This window comes from Lagenorhynchus albirostris, chromosome 14 (assembly GCF_949774975.1).
Source record: "Lagenorhynchus albirostris chromosome 14, mLagAlb1.1, whole genome shotgun sequence".
Classification (NCBI taxonomy): Eukaryota; Metazoa; Chordata; class Mammalia; order Artiodactyla; family Delphinidae; genus Lagenorhynchus; species Lagenorhynchus albirostris.
Window position 1 is genome coordinate 21981631 of NC_083108.1, and position 20507 is coordinate 22002137.

General features: G+C 39.8%; 1 pseudogene; it reads left to right on the forward strand.

Annotated features, from left to right (window-relative positions):
* The window catches only part of LOC132504404 (phosphatidylinositide phosphatase SAC2-like), a 45701-nt pseudogene extending 27031 nt beyond the window's left edge, over positions 1 to 18670 (forward strand).
* The last annotated feature ends 1837 nt before the right edge of the window (positions 18671 to 20507 follow it).

Sequence of the window (20507 nt, forward strand, 5' to 3'; positions counted from 1 at the left end):
TTTCACCCGTAATTGTACTGGAAAGAAATGTGGCCTCATAACTGTAGCTACGAAGTCCAAAAGAGGTATTTCTACCTAGGAAATGCTGAGTCACTCTGGTGCCTTACCTAAGGAAATTTTCTCTAGGGATTTTCTAAGAGCATCACAGGTATCACACTGGTAAGACCTCTCATATGCCAGCCCTGCACCTGCCATGACCACCAATACAATGGTGACGACTCACCACCATCGTCACAACCACTCCACAGCGCTTACCCCACAAACTACTCCAATCCATCTAGTGCCACTGTCTACTTCTGACCAGAGCACCTGTGTTTCTTTGATGAGAAGTGGTTCTTGCTGCCCTCTACCAGTCCCTGGATTTTTCAGGATAAATCCCAGTGGGCTACTGGGCTTTCAGTCACATGCAGTCTCAGTCCTTGAACGAATCAACATAAGCCAGATCAATCAACCCACTAGTAAGTTGGATCTGGAAATAGTCAAGGAGGTGGTTAGTTATTATGAGCCATTCTGTGCTGGACAGGTCCCGTGGGTACCGGTGAGGACACGATCCTGTGGCTGGCTCATTTCACGAGACGATGTGTCCAAACTGCCTACCTGGTCTTTTTCCTGAGCAATGGGTTCTCTTCATCTTTTAGGAAGTTCAGTGATAAGAGGGGCAGCCAGTATTTCAGGCACAGACTCACTCTAGTCTTGACAATTTAAAGACAATCTACTCAGCTTTTCTGCCAATATCCTCTTTGAAGTTTCCACAAGTTTCCTTCCACTAAAAGTTTCCTCTTTTAGTTTCCTCTGAAGCTAAGGTCAGAATCTTTTGATTTGGGGCCAAATTCTCATATCCCACACTATTTCCTCTACACTAGATCTTCAGACTCTTGAGATCTGACCCTCAAATCGTGAGCCAGGTTTGGCATGATTTGGGTTTTACCCTTTCCTAACTGTATGACCTTGGACAAGTTAATTACATACCCTTTGAGACTCCATTTCCTATGAAGTGGAGATCCAACAGGGCTACTGAGAGGAGTAAATAAGAGAATGTCTGTAATGCCCCCCAAATTCATAATGCATGCTCAATAAAAGCCTATGTCTCTCTTTCTCTGCTCTTTGGATTATACAGAGTCTGAGAGCAAGCAGTGAGTACTCTCTGGTGTGTTTTCCCTCAGTTCCTTATGATAGTCTAAAGAAGAAACAGATAAGTAACAGCAAAAGCATATTTGTTGAAGCAATAAATAGCACAGTGCCATGAAATGCAGCAAACTTAGCCTCTGTGAACCCAAAAGGACAATCTTAATTAAACTCCCAAGACACAAAGCAGCCATGTTGAAAGCTTTTATAAAGACATGTAGCATCCTTGTCCGTTACCTGATTATCATAGTACAGCTGTCACTCATATTATATACAATGGGGCAAGTGGCATGCCAAGAGCAGTAAAATAATTTTTACACTGTTCATAACTGTGGCCTGGTTCCCCGAATCTTCTAGAGATGCTATGGATTGCCTAGTATGTTTTAGTTAATTTGGGGGGAGGGGCTTAAGTTAGCATATATTGATTTATGGTGCTTGCAGTTAAGAAACCTGATCGATACAGGAAATAAGGCCTCAGGGAAAAGGGAAAATACGGCCTCAGGGAAATGATGATTTGTAAATCAGGCAGCTCATGATACGCAGTGCAGAAATTGAAGTTATCTCCTGTGGTCACTTGGAATGATGTGTCCATTGAAGGTAAGGCTTAGGGAGAACTCTCTAGCCTCTATTTTTTTTTTTAATGAAGAACTTCAGAAATTCAGGGATTGTAGAATTGGGGGGTATGCTCCTAACAGTATTGGACAACTTAAAGAAATGGCATGACAAGTGCAAAATACTAAGTTCTTGGCTTAAGGCACAGGCCAAAAAACATCAGGAACTCTCTGTGGATGTACTAAAATAATTTCTTATGTCTTATAGCTGCAGGGTTAAGATAGCTGAAAAATCACTCAGTGTTTGATCCTGCAGGTCAGTGAAAAATGTCAGATGAATTCATCAGGTCTCTTTAGGGAAGTTAAAATAGTAAGAAAGAAGCAAATATAGAGAATTTGGGATGGGGGAATATGGGAAGATATAGATGGAAAAATACCCTGACACTCCACACCTACCATGACTCCCCTGGCAGGAGACCTTTTCCCCTGCCATTTCAGTGGTTTCTTCCTTGCTTGAAGACCCTGTAATGACCCAGGTTGTAGCATCTGTCTTACAGAAGTGATGCAATTCTCATCAGGCTCTACTCAAACGCCCCATAAGAGCTCCAAACAACTAGGATGACTCAGAGATATGACAAAAATCAGACCCTGGAGGAAAGGTTTAGCCAAAGAAACTTCTAGAATATTGATAATTTAAAATCCGGAGAACATGTATAGGAATAGGTTCTGAGGACACTAGACAAAGGAGTAGAAAGTTGATTTGAAATAGGGTGAATGCATCAATATTGGTGCAGTTATCAGACACTGGATTCAATGTGTTGGCATAAACAAACAGTAGTGCCTCTATTTGCTCAGTTGGTTGAACAAAACCTGGATTCAGTAGTAGCCCAGGGTAAATGAAGTTGAGATGCCATAAATTCCTTAACATACAATATACAAAGAGAATGCAGAATCAGAGAGATAGAAATGTTGGAGTGAATTTATTCCGTGTAAGCCACTCATCTCTTAGATTCCCTAAGAGGACTCAGAAGACATTTTTTTTTCAACAATGCATTGAAAATTACTTTATTGTGGAGATCACAAGAATCTTGGAAATTATCTCCTATATGCCAGAGATGCTGGGAAAAGTCATCACAATTAATGTTGGTGTCTTTATTTCAGAGGAGATGCTAGTACCCAACATAGGAGCACCTCAATATATAAGGCAAATGCTACCAGCCATAAAAGGGGAAATTGACAGTAACACAATAATAATGGGGGACTTTAACACCCCACTTACACCAATAGGCAGGTCATCCAGACAGAAAATTAATAAGGAAACACGAGCCTTAAATGAGGCAGTAGACCAAATAGACTTAATTGACATTTTTAGGACATTCCATCCGAAAGCAGCAGAATACATTTTCTTCTCAAGTGCACATGGAACATTCTCCGGGATAGATGACATCTTGGGTTACAAATTAAGCCTCGGTAGATTTAAGAAAATTGAAATCATATCAAGTATCTTTTCCAACTACCACATTATGAGATTAGAAATCAATTACGGGGAAAAATAAAACCTAAGAAAACACAGAGGAAATGCTAGGATCCCTGTGTGGCGATGGCCAAGTACCATCACTTTTCTTCTAAAGGCAAGACAGGTTGGATAATGTAATGGGTGGCAGACCTGAGAAGTAACCATAGGTTCCATAGGTGATTTCCCACGGAAAAGACAGAATGTGTACCACGCTTCACTATTTTTCAGGGTTATGTCAGCTATCTGGTTCTGGCCACACTTTAGTTTATGGGGGTCCTGGTCATCTTTCCATCCCTACAGGATATCAGTTTTGTCCAATAAAATGATAAGTTCATGCTGAGACATGCTAAGTAAACTGGAGTTAACAGTTCCTAAGTGACTTGGTACAATACCTACATGCCAGCAGGTAGGAGAGGATTCAATAAAAATACAGTGGCCTGACATTTCAGCAGACTCTGGGGGAACGATCTGGTTGATGTCAAGAAATACACCCTAAAGAGAAAGACAAGTAACTCCCTGCCCACTCTACCATTGTAATATGTCTATTTGTATTATGATGGCAAAATTTAACACATCTGGACGTGTTTTTCTGACCCATGTACCAGATGATAAAAAAGTTGACAACTTTGTGCTCTAGAACAGTGATTTTCAAACTTTAGCGCACATCAGAATCACCTGGAGAGTTTGCTTAAACAGATTTCTGGTTTAAAATTTTCTGATGCTCCCTGCTCATAGGGTTTCTGTTTCAGTAGGTCTGGAGTGTGGCTCAAAACTGTGCACGTCTGAAAGTTTTCATGTGATATTGACACTGCTGGTCCAGGGATCAGAGTTTGGGAACCAATGTCATAAAACAACAAAAAGTTCTTCAGTTTGTTCAGTCTCTAATGTAAGTATCTTTGCTACTTCTGATCTAACACAGGGGTCCCCAACCCCTGGGTCACGGATATGTACTGGTCCATGGCCTGTTAGAAACCAGGCCGCACAGCAGGAGGTGAGTGGCAGGCGAGCGAGCAAAGCTTCACCTGTATTTACAGCCACTCCTCATGGCTCACATTACCACCTGAGCTCCACCTCCGGTTAGATCAGCGGGGCAGTAGATTGTCATAAGAGCGCGAACCCTACTGTGAACTGCATATGCGAGAGATCTAGGTTGCGCACGCCCTATGAGAATCTAATGCCTGATGATATGAGATGGAGCTGAGGCAGTGAGGCTAGCGCTGGGGAGCAGCTGCAAATACAGATTATCATTAGCAGAGAGATCTGGCTGCACAGAGACCATAATAAATCAGTTGCTTGCCGACTCATATCAAAACCCTATCAGTGAGTGGCTAGTGAAAACAAGCTCAGGGCTCCCACTGATTCTGCATTATGGTGAGTTGTATAATTATTTCATTATATATCACAATGTAATAATAATAGAAATAAAGTGCACAATAAATGCAATGCACTTGAGTCATCCTGAAATCATCCCCCACCCTGTCCGTGGAGAAATTGTCTTCCATGAAACTGGTCCCTGGTGCCAGAAAGGTTAGGGACTGCTGATCTAACAGATCCAGTGATATTAAAAAAAGAAAACTGTGACAAGTTATAATTCTGTATATAACCTGTTGCAAGCCACAACTGGAGAATCAAAAAGGTGGTTCCTAGAGTTTGGAGGTAAAACCACGTCTTCTTCAGCATTTACCATAGTTCTGCCAGTGAAAGACAGCTCTTGGACCATGGTAATAACTGTGTACTTGACCAAAATAAACAAGGCCAGACAAGTTAAGTAACTTCATTTAAGTTAATAAGGAATAGAGTCAGGGCTTGATACCAAGCCTATGCCCTCATCAGTACCATCCCCTGCCCCCGCTAGGATTTTGCTAGGGCAAAATGCTGGGGTTGGCTTATACTCATGGCTGTAGTAAGATAACTGGTTCATATAGATATATTTGCCCGTAAAATCTTTTAAACTTTGAATAATTGCAAAGGGTTTATATCCTTGAAGCCAGATAAGAATTTTAGCTCAGGCTCATGTTTGGGCTTTACTTTCCTTACCTGTAAAATAAAAAAGTCAAATTTAATAATTGCACATGTCCTAGCTCTAAATTTTTGTGAGTATACTTCTCAGGTCTTTCATATATACTATACCCTCACCCAATCAAAAAAATCTTATATTCCCTATCAATATTGCCAATATTTCTAAATGCTATAAAAGCACTTTACATTTCATTCTTGCTGAGTCATATTCAATAAGAGTGACAAACTATAAAATGAGAAAACAAAAGGAGGCTATTTTTCCTGTAGTTTTCAATTGCATTAATTACCTTTCTCTAAAAGCTCCAGTGAGATTTTTCTGTATTTGAATTTAAGATAATTTATACTTCTTTTCCCATAGACTTCATATTTTAGTGCACTAAATCCATTCCATTCTCTAAACTGCCACAAAAGACCTTCCCCACAAAATGAGCTAAACTTAATGCAACAATGACACATTCTACTGAATGGGCTGTAAATAGTTCCGAAGTATTAACAAGAGCCTCAGATGTCTTGACTCAACAAGACTCAAGACAAATTCAGATGGTGACATTTTCCTCTGTAATTCTTTTATTTCTGTACCCATTTAAGTGATTTCCAGAGCCTGCTAAATGTCATCTAAGTAGGCTTGAGAGACTATTTTGAAGGGATTTTAAAAAATGCAATTATACCTCTATTTGACAACACCATCTGCTGCCAGCATCTCACTTTGTTGGCTTCTGGTGCTGTTAACTCCTTCGTCACTGCAGTTATCTGAGTACTGACACCTCTTTTCAACACAAACCAATGCAAATGTCAAATAGTTAGGGACATATATGCCCTCAGAGGGGTCAACATTATCATGGAGTTCCATAATACCAACTAATAGAAAGCCTAATATTTCTGCATCTAGTATAAGAAGATGCTAAATTAGATACCTGTTACTTAGTAATTGTAACATGATTTTACTTCTGCATTATCTCAGGAGGTTGACATATTAGTTGAAGCAGGCCTAAGGGAAATACTATTCATCTCTGCAAGAGAACTACTAATAAAAATTTCTCTCGCTTGTGTCTCTGATATTAAGTATAGCAGACTACCAGTGTCACCATCATGATGAAGAGAGTAAATTCTCACTTCACAAAGGAGAAACAGGACCCAAAGTTCTGCTAGCCCCAAATATCTCTCCAGGACAAGGGATTTCTGAGTCTTCATCCAATCATAGGGGAGGTGCTAGGGCTTAGAAATCAGAATGTTAAATAGCACAGACCTGTGCTGGAGGCATTGTCTCTTACGTAGTCCTTGTTAACAACTTCACATTCTTTAAGTAAAAATATTTGTGAAATACCATAATTCCTCATGGACAGTTTCAGGAATGAAGATTATCTTTTAGAGAAAGTTTGAGATTATATACTGCGAGATGAATATTGAGACAACATGACTTTGGGACTTAGTAGCAGGCTTAATTCCACAAGAAACTAACTCACATGCTTTGAAAAGCTGGAGATAGAAGTATGGCTTCACCAAGGGAGTTTAAGCTGCTCTAAAATGGATCTCAGACCCTAAGGCACCTTAAATTGTTGTATATAACCAAGTAACTGCCTTGGCACAAATGATGGGCCAAGTCTACATCACTGAGAAGATCACATATCACCTATTTAAACAAAAGAAGCACAATAGAAGTATCCTAAGAGATGAGAGAACTCTGAAAAGTAGCTTAATTATTGGAAATTTGGAAAGTACTACTAAGGGCTCTCAAATTATGGAGAAAGAAACATCAACAACTAGGACTCTGTAATATTAGAAAAATTCATCATCACAAAGCTGGTGAAAGCTCCAAATTATCCAGTGGGACCTCACTGGTGAGTCAGACACAAACAGGGGCCCCCTCAGATAGAAAACACTGACGTTTCTTCTTCAGGATTACACAGCAATGACTTACACTGGCCATTTAAGGTCTAAGAAGGAGCAGCGAGAACTGAAAAAGTCCTGAAGTGCCCAAAGCAAACGTTTACATTTTCTTCAGGTCTCCAAAAGACTTCAGCTAACTGGGTATTCTCACTCATGCTGTTTTTAAAAAACACAAACAGAAACAAAACTCTCTTCTTGTCTTCTTTCAACATGGCTAAACCTCTAGCCTATATTGTGTCTGAACCAATAGAGGATCACGGCCACCTAATTTTCTCTCACCGAAAGCTTACGTAAAAGTATAACCCAATAAGATGTGACCTCGAGGTATAGTCAGCCTGTCTCTCTCTGTGTCTCTGTCTCCCTCATAGTCCCTGGGAGTCTCCTCCAACAGCATGAAGTGAATAAGGGTCTTGGAGCCAGTCAGTTTAAATCCAACTCACAGCATATGATTGATTGCATGACCTTAATTTTTTTAGCCTATTTTCTCAACTGTAATATTCAACAGGGGCACCACTATGAGCCTTGATTAGATTTTGTTTTCTAAAAAAAAATCTGAAACTTTTTTGGGAGGGGACAATCGGAGAATTTGAATATGGACTGGATGTTAGATGGTGCTGAGACATTATTGTTAATTTCCTTAAGGTACGATAATGGTACTGTAACTAGTTCGGGTAATGTCCCTATATTTAGGACATGTATCAGACATATTTAGGGATAAAGTATCATGATGTCTATAATATATTTTTAAATGATTCAGCAAAAGAATAAATGGTAGGTGGGTGGGGAAGAGGGAGAGATGGAGGAAATGGAGGAGAAGAGAGAGAAAAACAAAATGTTAATTATTGATGTTAACAATTGTTAAAACTACTCTAGTGGGGTACACAAGGTAACAATTATGAAAACTGCACTAATCCTCCCCAAGAAGTATCATGTCTTCAAGATTATGTTCTACGCCATAGGCTAGGAAACCTACCACCCACATTCTGCACACCACACACTACTGACATTGTACTCCAAATGTGTAACCTATAGAAAGATATGTACTTACTGCTACGAGTCCAGACCAGGGCATGCTGAGACTTCATAGGCAAAAATGTTATATGTGGACTTGATCTCCTTATAGAGATCTAAATTTATTTGTTAAAATAGTGCAGAACTTCTTCTTTTCTAACAACTTCTGGATGTTCAGTCTATTCAACATAGTCTAATACATAACTTATTAAAAAAATTTTAATAGCTATAATTTATACCTAAATAGATTCCTTTAAAATGTATAATCTGTTTCAGAAAAGGGAGGGAACTTAGAGGATGACAGGGATTTGTATACAGTATACCCCCCTTAGATATATCACAATATGTTCAGTTCCAATAATACAATATAGGTATTTCAGCATTTCATGAATAATGCATTCTTTGACCTTTTAGACTACTTCATAATTGCATATCTAGAAGATATTTTGATGTATCCTGAGACCCTGAACAAAATATTGCTCATCTTTGCTTGGTATTGGCCTGTCCCCAAGAATGACGACTCTACAGCTAGCTTGAGAGATGTGTATTTGATCTAATGCAGATAGAATACTGAGACACTTCATCTTCTTTCAAGATTTCTAGATGAATTCACAAAATGTCAACACCATCTTCAGTTGACATCCCTCTCTTCCCCTCTTAGGGACATTCAATCCTTCCTGAGACTTTTCAGGACATAACTATTGCTTTACTGTATATTTTTCCAACTTCACCACAATTGTAACTAACTTGTTTAAAACCAAGCACATCATTGATCTAAAGAATAAGGTCTTCAAACACCTTAAATGCCAATTTATGACAGCCACACTTGTAATTTTCTATATATACAGTTATACTTTATCATGTATATTTATACTACACTGTCTATACTGCTATAGAGTGGGAATCATGTCACCCCAATGAGGCAAAGAGTCTTAAGCACCATGGTCCAGTGGTATTCTGGTAAACTAGTACCACTCAAAAGAAAACAAAAAGTAAGCTTATATTTATAGATAGTATTTGTCAATTTTGTGGTGCACGTACTTTCCGTTACCAACTGTTTAATCACCAGAAGGCAACATTCCTGAATATTTAACAATTGCCTTTCCCAAGGTGATACAAGATAGGTCTAGTAACCAACTAATCCTGACCTTATTGCTCATATGATTTTCATCAATACACAATCAAACCATAAAATTTAGAATGTTGTCATTAAATATCAAAACCATATTTTATATATGTCTACAACACCCAGGAAGACTCAGGCACCTCAATCTACATTCATTCAATCCTTTGTTCATTCTGTCACTTAACAAATATTTTCTGAGTCTTTGGATCCCAATATAATTAGCATTAGTAACCAAAACAGGATCTCTGTGTAGCATAAGAAAATCTGTGATAGATACAGGATTTTTTTTACTTTTCCCTGAGAAGTTCCATATGTGAAAGTTAAATACTTAAGTAGCCTCAGACTCAGTTTTACCATATGTAAAATTAAATATATTAGGACTAATTACAGAAAGATAAAATGAACTAGAAGAGTACATATCTTCGAAATATGGCCACAGTATACCCCATGCCACATGCTGTTGTATAGTGTGATCATTCCACTCAAGATCACATCATCAATATGTAAAGCCTTTGTCCCCTCCTCTTGTTTCTGAGCAGAGCTGAGAGCTGCATAAGCCAACAGAATATAGTGGAAGTGACACCGTACAGTAGCCTCTGCTTGGGTTTTTATTACTTCACTTTTCTTCATATTCATCATCATAGCTTTTTGACCATAAAAGAGACTTAATGGTTACACTGATAAGTAGCCAAAAGATATAAAAATCCTTTCTATGAGACTTCAAGTAAGTAGCTGTTAAGTATTGAAATGACTCCACTTTTAAGGGACTGTTTGCCACCTGACCCTAAAAGATTACAGGCTAGTTTGAGAGTGCTTGTCCTTTGAGGTCTAGAGCATCATGGGACAAGATGGCACATGCCATGTTAACCATCATATCCCTCGGGTTTAGCATTATTCCTGGCACTTAGTAAGCACTTAGGAAATATTTTTGGTGAATAAACAAGTGAGAACAACATAGACCCAGGAAGTAGATTCCAATAGTATAGACCTACACTGCCCAAGATAAGAATAATGCTTTTTTTCATTATAACTCACTTTGTAGGAGCTCTCCTTGGTGCTGAAAACTACATCTTGCCGGCAGTACTGATAATTATCATTATCAGTAGGGGCTTAGGGGTACATGGAAGAGATCCCTGCCTCCAAACACGAGTGGAAGTGTAGAATTCTTATTGTAGGGAGGTTTTGCGCCGTTGTCAATCCAACCACCTAATGCAACTGTGGATGCGTAAGGGAGGGAGACTGACTAAACAATGAGACCTTTCTCCTCACCCAGAGACAAAGAGAGGCTAGAAACTGGGTAAAAGCAGTATAATCTTCAAGCAAGAAAGACCAACATCCAGAAACAGAATATTTCGTTTCTAGTGTGCACACCATTGACTAGAAGACCATTATGTGTGCCTAAATTTGAATGTTATGGTTACCCTTTCCTTTCTTCAACAAAAGTACTATGGTGCCATACTCAGGACCTTGAATAACATGCATCTAGCATTAAGGTATTTTCCTTATGTTCTTTGGTAATATGTCTTCAATCATAAAAGGAGAAAAATCTCTGATCGCTCACAAAAGAGTCGTGACCATATTTAGCCAACACAATTCTTCTGCCTGAAATATAAAAAAGTTCCTGCTGTTCTTGTTTAATACAAAATAATTCAAGGAAAAAAGAAATAATAACATATCTTTTATGGGGACCTGATTTTTTTTACTTATATAATTTAAATCACCCTAAGCTACAATCATATCCTAGGACTTACACCTCCATCCCCAAGCTTATGACTCCACCCACTTTACCACAAGTCTTCCAAAGTTGAAAATTATGTGCTGAGTTTTTCATACTCTGAAAGTATCTTAGAACTTCAAGCACTGAGATCGTAAGGACTGTATGAAACACTAGAAACACTGGTAAAGGAGGAGAACTGATATCAAAGGAAAAACAACACAGACTCTAAGAAATAAAGGGATTGAGGACCCCAACAAGAATAGAACAAGCAACCACTCAATGAACACACGCTATGTGCAGGCTTTTGCCCAGGAGTCTGTATACATTACTGCATGTATCCTCAGAACAGATCTACAAAGTAATCTTATCATACCTATCTACAAATAAAGAAACTGAGCAATAGAGAAATCAAATAATGTGGCCCTTTTCCACTTATCTAGTGAAAAGGGGAATAAGTTTTAGAACCAGGCACTCTGATTCTAAATTCTGTGCCTTTCACCAGTAAGCCTTGCCATAATGAATCAATATGAAATTCAAATTTCCAAGACAGACAGCCAACAGTTTTCTATCACTTTTTCCTTTTTGATTTATCCAAGTAGAATTTAATTCCAAAACGAATGGTTCTTGTTTCACACATCTGATCTATTTCTCTAGGAACACTAATTGGTTTGAAAGCAGGTCAGGACTGTTCTGTACCCACATTAGTGTCTAGAACCACACACATACGGCCCCTGAGGCGTGCTCAAATATTGATCCAATTAAATTCTTAACCAGGTTTGTGTCTAAGCATTTTTTCACTCTAATTTTTAGAACAAGGATTCACTCGGAATTTTAAATTTAACATTTCAGATCTGGGGAAGACCTGAGAGAATAGCCAGTTACAGAAAGAAGACATGACTTGTTCAAGGTCACAGAGCCAGTTACTGTCAGAGCTAGGAAAATCAGTGGGGGAATCAGGCCACTTTGGTAGGAGATGAACAATTTCTCCCCCTGCAGATAGTGAGAGGAGGGTTGGGAGAGCATCGGGGCAAAGAAGTAAGCAAGAAAATAAGTGGTCACACCTGGGAGCAATTGAGGAGAGACGAAATGGGGACCCGGAGGGAATGTCTGATAGTTGGTGCGTCCCTGTCATGGGAGCAGTCAAGTGGCACAAGGAGCCCTGGTGGGAGGCAGCTGGCACACGTTTTTCCTGAGCTGTAGCTTCAATGATCATTGCCGTCCTTGTCAGAATGGTCTAGTGTATTCAGAAAGCAGCAGTCCTCAGATTTCTAGGGGGGGAAGAGGTATGTCCTGAGTTGAACTGATACAGATGGCTGAGAGAGAAACCCTGGAGGGTCAGACTAGAAGATTTCCACATGGATTCAGCAGCAGGGACTGGGGGGAAGGGAACTACTGTGTGGATGTCACAGATGAGCAGATACCAACTTACCACAGATAAGAATGCTCTGGCAACTGCAATATCCATCACCAGAAAGGATTGCCTTAAAGAAGAGCGGAGTAACCCCCAGCCACTTGCAGCATTCAAGCAGAGGCTAGATGTCGGGGATGGGCTGAAACAAATTTAAATATCAAATTTAAATTTAGGCTTATGTTAACTTTTATATTCCTTACAAATCCACAGATTCTAATATTTTAAATTAGCTTATAATTCACAGTGTATCCCAAAGTTATCCAGGGGAATGCCACCCCACTCTCTTGAATTCAAGGCAAAGTTCTGCTCTAGAATCACCTGAGACCATAGCCTAGAAATAATAACTTATCTCACATTTGTGTATAGCACTTTAACAGTTTATGAAGCTCTTTCATTTCTAGGACTTTATATGACCCCACACATACACACAGAGAGAACCCTAAGGAAAGTAAAGCAAAGGCAGTACTGTCGTTTCCCATTAGGTCCAAGGAAATGGGGGTCATTCAATTACCTAATGGGTTATTAAATTTCCACTACATGGTAGGCACCTTTCTAGGCACTGGGGATACAGAGGTGGAAAAACAGTCCTAGACTCTATCTCATGAAGCTCACATTTTTAAGAGAGGTACAGGCAATGAAAAGTAAATCATTATATTCTGAAGTGACAAATGCTATAGATAGCAATGATTTAGGGTAAGTGTAGGTGAAGATTAAGGGTATGAGAGGTGCTACTTTATAAAGTGCTGTGAGGGAAGACCCGAGACTTTTAGGAGACGATGGAGCAAGACTAGAGGCTGCCTTTAAAAAAAAGACATTATAGGTCCTGAAATAAGGGCATTTGGGGCATTTTCAAAGAATAGAAAAGAAGTGAGTATGGCTGGACTGAAGTGAACAAAGCAGGGAAAGGTAGGAGACTAGATCAGGTCGTGCAAGGCACTGCAGATCATTTAATAAACTTTGGCTTTTGCTCTCGCTAAGGCGAAAAGCCATTGAATGTTCTGAGCATAGAAGCACATAACCTAACAGCTTAAAGGGATAACTCAGATTTCTATGCAGATTAGAGGCTGGGGGATGAACAAGGATAGGAAGAGTGTGAACTGCTAAAGGCTATTGCAAAAACTCTGGCAAGAAGAATGATGTTTTGGAAAAGGCCAGTAGTGGTACAGATGGTAGGAAGTGATTGGATTTAGGATTTATTTTGAAGGTAGAATAATGGAATGAATGCTGGATGAATGAACATTATAATACAAGCCGTTCCATTTTAATCTAAATGGCATAATGCAATCATTGACCTTGGGCAAGTCATTTAACTCGGCATCATCTTCATCAGTTTAAAATCCAGACGCTCTTAACGCTTGCAAACTCAGTACAGTACTCCTTCCAGTTTAACACGTTTAAGTGCTAGCTCGGGAGCCTCTTCTTGTACAGTACAAGGATGAGGGCACTGGCGATATCTTACTACACAAGACCTGCTTCCTAGACGTGTACAAACCCCTGCCTGTTTAGAAAGATGGTAACACTTCCCACCGTGGCACATATATGCAGTTAGTCACACAACTACACAGAGCTCCCTACACGTCCTTGGCATTGAGGTTGCCTGCTTTTGTCTAAATGTGTATCTGTAATACTCACAGGATCCCTGGGAGGTAAACTGGCTCATGGAGAGACCGAGGCAATGAGACGTAAAAGGCTGGCCTTCAGTCACTGAGATCTCAGTGGGATATGGTTTTGGTCTCATGTTCAGTACAATCCTTTCTTAGTCATTGAGCAGTGCTCTTCCTAAAATGCTCCAAAAAATATTCATGGAGAGAGCCAGATGCAAAGTGACGTTTTGGAGGTTTAAGAGTAAGAGAGACAATTTACATGTTCCATAAAATGAGGGGGCAGTGGACTCGCCTTGCTGGCGGCAATTTGCTTTCTATGCAATTAGAAATTGTTTTTGTTGCTGCAAGTGAGATTTACAGTCTGTACTTCTGAACATAGTTTCAAAAAAGTATGCAGGCCCCAGTGCAAGTTAGAACTCATGTTAGAAAACTGGTAGACGGAGGTTTTCACTGGGTGGTTGACTGCCTCTTCTATCCCCTTCTGTGAAGGCAACTCAGGAGAATATACTCTCAGCAAAACCTTTATCCAAACTACAAAATAAACTGAAATGTGTGTTCAATTCCTTCCCTCTCATCTGCCCTTTTCTGTGTCTCATCTTCACTTCCTGTCTTCTTTCAAGACTCCTGGTTTGCTGTAGCCCCAGAATAAATGACCCCAAAACACATCCATTCACAAAAAGTCTTTCCTACTTTTTGATTGTTAAAATTGGACTCTGGACAGAGTGATTCTAAATCTAAAAGAATATATCTTAAGTGGTGCGTGTAATGTCCTGTGACCTTATTTGGAAATAAGGTCTTTGCAGATGTAAATAGTTAAGGATTTTGAGACAAAACCATCCTAGATTTAGGGTGGGCCCTGAATCCAGTGACTGGTGCCTTAGAGGAAGAGAAGAAGACAGAGAAGAAGGTCATGTGAAGATGGAGGCAGAGATTGAGTGACGCTGTTGTAAGTCACAGAACACCAAAGGCCATCAGAAGGTAAAAAAGACAAGAAAGTCCCCTGGAGCCTCCAGAGGAAGTATGCCCCGAATGACATCTGATTTCCAAATTCTATCCTCCAGAACTAGGAAAGAACAAATGTGTTTTAAGCTACCAAGATTGTGGTAATTTGTTATGCGAGCCCTAGGAAACCAATATGGTGGATTTGAACCATCATGACACTTGCACAGGGAGAAAGTTATGGGCAGGTGGCCTTCACTCAGCCCATCAAGCTACGTCATGGTATACAGAGCTACCCATATGCCTACATTCAGGGACTCCCAGAAATCTCTAGTTAATAGTATAGTTTCTGTTGGCTGACTGCCTGGATTGAACCCCAGCCCATCACTCCCTAAAGGTGGGGCTCTGGGCAAATAACATCTGTACTCCTTCGTTTTCCATCTGTAAAATGGAGCTTAAGACTATACCTTCCTCAAAAAGCCCTTGTGAAGATGAAGTGAGATTGCATGTTAAACTCTCAGAACAGTGACTAACACATACTAAGGGCTCAAAAATATCAGCTAATTTTTATTAAAAGAGGCTAGGTATGAGCCACTATGGAGAACAGTATGGAGGTTCCTTAAAAGAACTAAAAATAGAGTTACCATATGATCCAGCAAGCCTACCCCTGGGCATATACCCAGAGAAAACTCTAAATCAAAAAGATACATGCACCCTAATGTATACAGCAGCACTATTTACAATAGCCAAGACATGGAAACAACCTAAATGTCCATCGACAGATAAATGGATAAAAAGATGTGGTACATATATACAATGGAATATTACTCAGCCATAAAAAGAATGAAATAATGCCATGTGCAGCAACATGGATGGATCTAGAGACTATCATATTAAGTGAAGTAAGTCAGACAGAAAAAGACAAATTTCATATGATATTGCTTATATGTGGAGTCTAAACAAAATGATACAAGTGAACTTATTTACAAAACAGAAACAGACTCACAGACATAGAAAACAAATTTGTGGTTACCAACAGGGAAATGGGGGAAGGATAAATTAGGAGTTTGGGATTAATGGATACACACACACCACCACAAATAAAATACATGAACTAAATGTATGTATAAAATAAATGAAATAAATATATAGCACAGAGAACTATATTCAATATCTTTTAATAACCTACAATGGAAAAGAACCTGAAAAAGAATGTGTATATATGTATATATATATATATATATATATATATGTGTGTGTGTGTGTGTGTGTGTGTGTGTACATATTTGTGTGTGTGTGTAACTAAATCACTACGTTGTACACCTGAAACACAACGTTGTAAATCAACTATCCTTCAATTAAAAAAAAGAGAGAGAGAGGCAGTTGCCCCAGTCTCCACAGTCGCTTTAGGCGTCAGCTCTGTTGCAGGCGCCTCTGACTGAGCTTCGCCTGGTGTACTGACTGACGGACGGACGGACGGACTGACGCGAGGCCGCGCTCCCACCGGCCTCCTCCGACCGCCCAGCGGCCGGCGAACACCACAGGCAACGCTGCCGAGCCCCGAAGGCAGGCAGCCTGGCGAAGACTTTCAAGATTTTTCTCCCTGTTGCAGGACTTATGGTTAAAGTTCCTGTGAGGTTGTATTTGTCCTGTAAATTACTGCTTTTCCAAAGCCTCCTGTTAATGTCCCCTGATGACGGTGGCTTTTACGCGACCATTGTCGCGGGGGCGAGGCTGCGTGCGGTGCTGGCGGTGTTCGTGTTCATCGCGCGGAAGGAGGGGATGCCTGACTGGCGGGAAGAGAAAAACGAGGAGCGCAGCCCTTGCTTCCAAGCTACAGGCGTGGCTGGGAAGCCCTGAAAGAGGTTTTCTTTTTTTTCTTGTCCGTGTTTAAAAAAAAAAAAAGGGTGGGTTTTTTGTTTTGGGGGATTTTTTCTGTTTAAGTGGGGTGGACGGTGGCGGGGAGGGAAATTAACTACTTACTGTAGCTTATACTTCGGTAAAAATGCGGGGCAGGGTGGAGGGCTGACATTTTTCTCGACTGCCTGTTACGTGCCAAGTGCTTTTCGTTCTGGACAAAATGCTTTTGACTGAGATCATGTTTGACCCATGCAAATATTAGTGTCAAAAAAGAAGCTAGGATAAAATAACACTTATTAGTAGGTTTAGAATTTATTTCACATTAAAATACGTGCCCTAAGGTAATTTTTATGGCTTGGCTCAAGCAACAGTTTTAAGAGTGCACCTTCACTGATGCTATTCACAGAGATGTGGACGCGCTGTCGCTGCTTTCTACCTCCGCCTACTATGTAGCCTATTATGATGATGAAGTCGACAAAGTAAACCAGTATCAACGACTAGGTCCAGAAGACCTGGAAAAAACTGAAATAGGTCCTGAACCCACTCTTTTTGGTAAGGCAAAGTCCTCCTGCATGCGACTGCACTACAGATAGAAAGAAGCAAGTGGCTATTTCCACACCCTGAGAGCTGTAGTGCGCAATCCAGTAGAGGATGGAAAAGACACCCTTCAATATCTTTTCTGCAGATACTGCAGAGATGCTGCAGATCGCCAAGCAAGTCATGGGATTAGATGTACCTATAACAGAGAGAAAGCTTGAGAGGAGGAGCAGTAAACCTCATGAAAACATCATTGGCATCAGATCTCAAAACCAAGGCTCTTTGGCCCAGGGGAAAAAAAATTTAATGAGCAAATTTTCATCTCTAAATCAAAAAGTGAAACAGACCAAATCCAATATAAATATTGGCAATCTACGAAAGCTAGGGAACTTTACAAAACCTGAAATGAAAGTTAACTCTCTAAAGCCAAACTTAAAGTAAATCTTTGGGAGTCTTGAAATCATGGAAAACACTAGTATGATGGATAAGAAAGCCCAGGCAGTCAGATGGGGAAATGTCTTCAGAGAATGACTCACACCACTCTGATGAATTCCTTACTCTGATGGATTCCAAGTCTGATGAAGACAGGCAGCTAGCTAACTCTCTAGAGAATGCAGGGCCAGTAGACTACGTGCTTCCTAGCTGTGGTAGTATTGCTTCAATACCTCGATTAGGCAGTCGATCCCAGTCTATGAGCGACACTAATATTAGCATTCATGTTCCTTCAGAGGTTATTATTGCTCATGAAAGTGGGCCTGGAAAAGGCTATGAGTCTTCTCTGAAGAAAAGTCCTTCGTCTGACAACATAAACAACACTGACTGGCTTTGCCAAGCCCATGGATATTTATTGCCACAGATTTGTTCAAGATGCACAAAACAAAATGAGCCAGCTGTCAGAAACCAGGTCTGTTTCTCAGGCTAGTGAGGGAGGAAATCACATGACCCATCAAGTTTCTAACGAAGACGCTCAATTTGAATCAATGGAACAGATACCTTCTCGACCATCTCAGTTAGATGTGTCTTTGTCTGCAGCAGGCCCACAGCTTCTGTCAGTTGAACCAGTGCATTCGGTTGTATCTCAAAAGACCCCCGGCTCCGAATCTGGCACACCTGAACTTGAGAGAGGGCTGCACGTAACTCCTTCTCCTTCAGACAGCTGTAGCAGCAGAGCAGTCTCTCCCTTTGCAAAGATTCGAAGTTCCATCGTCCAGGCCGCTAATATCACCTAAGCTGGATTAACCCAGGGGATAAGCTTTGCCATGGCAAGGGTTCAGAAGAGCCCTGCAGAACCTGAAGTAGTTAATGAAGTCCAGCAGAAAGAACTTAAAAATGTTTACTCGATGCAGACACACATAATTCAGATTTAGTTTTTAGCCACTCAGAATCCTGTGGCTTTTATCTAATCCAAAAAAAAAAAGGAGGTGTCATATAACCTGTACTGTCTTTGAATCTAGGGATCACAAATTCTAATTATGTTTATTTGGAAAGATTTTAAAAGGAGACTGAACCTGAGAGCTAGGACAATGGAAGTGCATCATTCTAGAATGTGTAGACCTGAGTAGCTTATATACTACAGAGCAGTTTTCTCTTTAAAAGTAATTCAGGAATAGATTACTTTGGGACATAATAACCTGAACCTTTTTTGGAGTGGTGTGGGTGGGTAGAATGTATGGACGTGGATCCATTTAGGTGATTAGCATTTTTCATAATTTGTTTTTGTTCTGTTTGTCAGTTCATTTCAAGGTAAATACTTAGTTTTTAGTGACTTCAAAGTGTTACTAGTATGGAGAAGCATTTTCATATAAAAACTATTGGCTTAGTTTTTGATGGCTTAACCATTCCCTATGAAGAGCTAATTGAGGGCTAATGGCGCTACAGTCAAGAAATGAATGCCCATTTGATCCTAATTTTCCCCACATTCTACTTAAATTTAAAATACTGCTACCTTGTACACCTCAAAGTCTAGGAGCATTAAGACTTGTCAGTCATAAAACCTGAGATGTCAGATGTGAATACCAGCACCTATCAATTTTGCTCTCTTTTCAGAAATGTTAAGAATGTATACATATTGGATACTGGTAATGCTTGAAAGAAGTCTTTCAAGTTGTAATTTTTTGCAGGGGGCAGTCCATGACATCCTGTGTAGACAAGCACAACTGTTGAAAATTTAGTCTGAAGCACAACTGTGCTAAAACTTTAGGTTTTATGACTGTAACCTTGATCACGTGGAACCAGGGCCTTGTCTGTAAGCCTATACAGTAAGAAAGTTGCACACCTTATTCCAAACAAGTATTGGTTTGTCTGATATCTTTAGAGTCTTACTCTGTTGAAGTGATTCTCAGCTAAACATTGTCTGTTGTAACTTCGATATTTCCACTTTTGTTATTTATTAGTGGTATCTTTTTTCGAAGTGTCAGATGTTGTGACTATTTAAAATAAAATATCATTGTAATTTAAAAAGAAAAAAAAACAGAAAGAAACTAGGCAGTAATATTTCAACTACTAGTTTCCTTTCTGCATTCACCTTATTTGGAGTGAAACATTATTATAAAAATGTATTCTTTTTTTTCTTTAATAGATCTTTATTGGAGTATAATTGGTTCACAGTGCTGTGTTAGTTTCTGTTGTACAACAAAGTGAATCAGCCACATGCATACATATGTCCCCATATGCCCTCCCTCTTGCATCTCCCTCCCACCCTCCCTATCCCACCCTTTTAGATCATCATAAAACACCAAACTGATCTCCCTGTGCTATGCGGCTGCTTCCCACCAGCCAACTATTTTACATTCGGTAGTGTATATATGTCGATGCTACTCTCACTTCGCCCCAGCTTCCCCCTCCCACTCATGTCCTCAAGTACATTCTCAATGTCTACGTCTTTATTCCTGCCCTGCAACTAGGTTCATCAGTACCTTTTTTTTTTTTTTTTAGATTCCATATATATGCATTAGCATACAGTATTTGTTTTTCTCTTTCTGACTTCACTCTGTATGACAGACTCTAGGTCCATCCACCTCACTACAAATAACTCAACTTCGTTTCTTTTTATGGCTGAGTAATATTCCATTGTACATATGTGCCACATCTTCTTTATCCATTCATCTGTCACTGGACACTTAGGTTGCTTCCATGTCCTGGCTATTGTAAATAATGCTGCTATGAACACTGGGGTCCATGTATCTTTTCAAATTAGTGTTTTTC